Here is a 1,684-nt window from a genome sequence, read left to right on the forward strand (position 1 = left end):
CTCCAAGAGACTCTGGCTACAACTCGGGTCATGACAATTAAGAAATGCTCCCAAACAGTGGATCACAATTGTTAACGTATTCGTGTATATGCAATATAATGTTACTTGTTCTAGTATCATTGTATATGTCCTCTTAGTAATAAGTATTGACTCCTGGATGAACTGACTCGTTGATCTAGAAATTTTAGTAGTATGATCCTATGTTACCCCGATGGTAACTTACTAATGATGTGCTAATAAGTATGAATATGGAAGTACTTTTATGTCTATACATGTATATATGATATATAACTAATATTGTAACGACCGTCGGATGGTCACCCGAAAACCCACCAGACCACATCTCAGTGCGCAAAAAGGAAATAGGGCGGATGGCCTTCCTAAGCCCTTTAAACATTACTTATATATCTATACATATATGGGCATGCAAATTATAAGTAGTAAAACAAAGTTTAAATAAAAGCATTTGATAAGTAAAAGAGTTTGTGAAACATTTTGAAGTAAAACAGTTTGAACAGTGATAAAAATCATTGGTTTCCTAGTTATTAATCACATGTGATTAATGCAATCACATGTGATCGAAACAATAACTATAAGTGTTTAACTTGTATCCCCCCATAAAGTATTTAAAACATTTAAAAGCATTTCAAAGGTTGAATAAAGGGGTATGAACTCACTTGGAAGTTTGAAGATAGCGAGATCGAAAATCGGGCAGAGTTTCGTCTCGGGAAACGGATTTTTCTCGGGATTCTCGGGAATCTCGAGAGTAAAATCGACTCTCGGGACTTGAGCAAAAAGACCAGAGCTTCGGGTTTGAATGGGCACGGAAATCGAGGCAAGATCGTGAGAGAAAGAGAGAAAATGAACAAATTTTTCGGAAAGGCTCGCATCCCTTTTATAGGGGTGCTGAACCGCCTCCGAACGCGGGGCGTACGGGCGTACGCAGCGCGTACCCGTACGTCATCGCTTACGTATTTCGGATGGGGCGGGTCGGATGGGACAGCGGGTCGGGTAGCTTCGCATAGGGCGACGTGGACGATCCAAGGCCATGCCCTCGAGTACGCGGGGCGTACGAGGGTACGCGGCGCGTACCTCGGCCCTAGGCTGACTCCTCTTCGGATAATACCGAATTTTTAATAAAAATATATATAAATTATTTATCAAACTTCAAAAATTCATATCTTCTTCATACGAACTCCGTTTTCGACGTTCTTTATATCCCCGCGAAGGTGAGACTACGATCTACAACTTTCGTTTAGATTCCGTTGGCAAATTCCGAAATTATTTTTATTATTTATTTATTAAAATGATGTGATTAAGGAATTTCTTTAAAAATTCATAACTTCTTTATCTGACGTCGGTTTTTGCCAAACTTTTTACTGTTGAAATACCATTGTCGAGACCTTCGATTCTCGTTTAGGTCATTCCGGCCAAATGTCGCTCGATCTCCGTTTCGAGTTTTTAGTTGTTTGTTGCTAAGCTGGACTTGAAAAATCATAACTTCAATATACGAAGTCGGATTTGGGCGTTCGTTTTACATACGATCATGGTTTGATGATATCTAAACATAGAAGAATTTAAATAGAAAATTTGTGGACATTTTATTATCAAAGTTAATTTTATTAACTCAAAAATGTTTACAATACTTGACCTATTAGGCCATTACAAAGAGTTGAAATATCGG

This window comes from Lactuca saligna, chromosome 1 (assembly GCF_052625555.1).
Source record: "Lactuca saligna cultivar CGN05327 chromosome 1, ASM5262555v1, whole genome shotgun sequence".
NCBI lineage: Eukaryota > Viridiplantae > Streptophyta > Magnoliopsida > Asterales > Asteraceae > Lactuca > Lactuca saligna.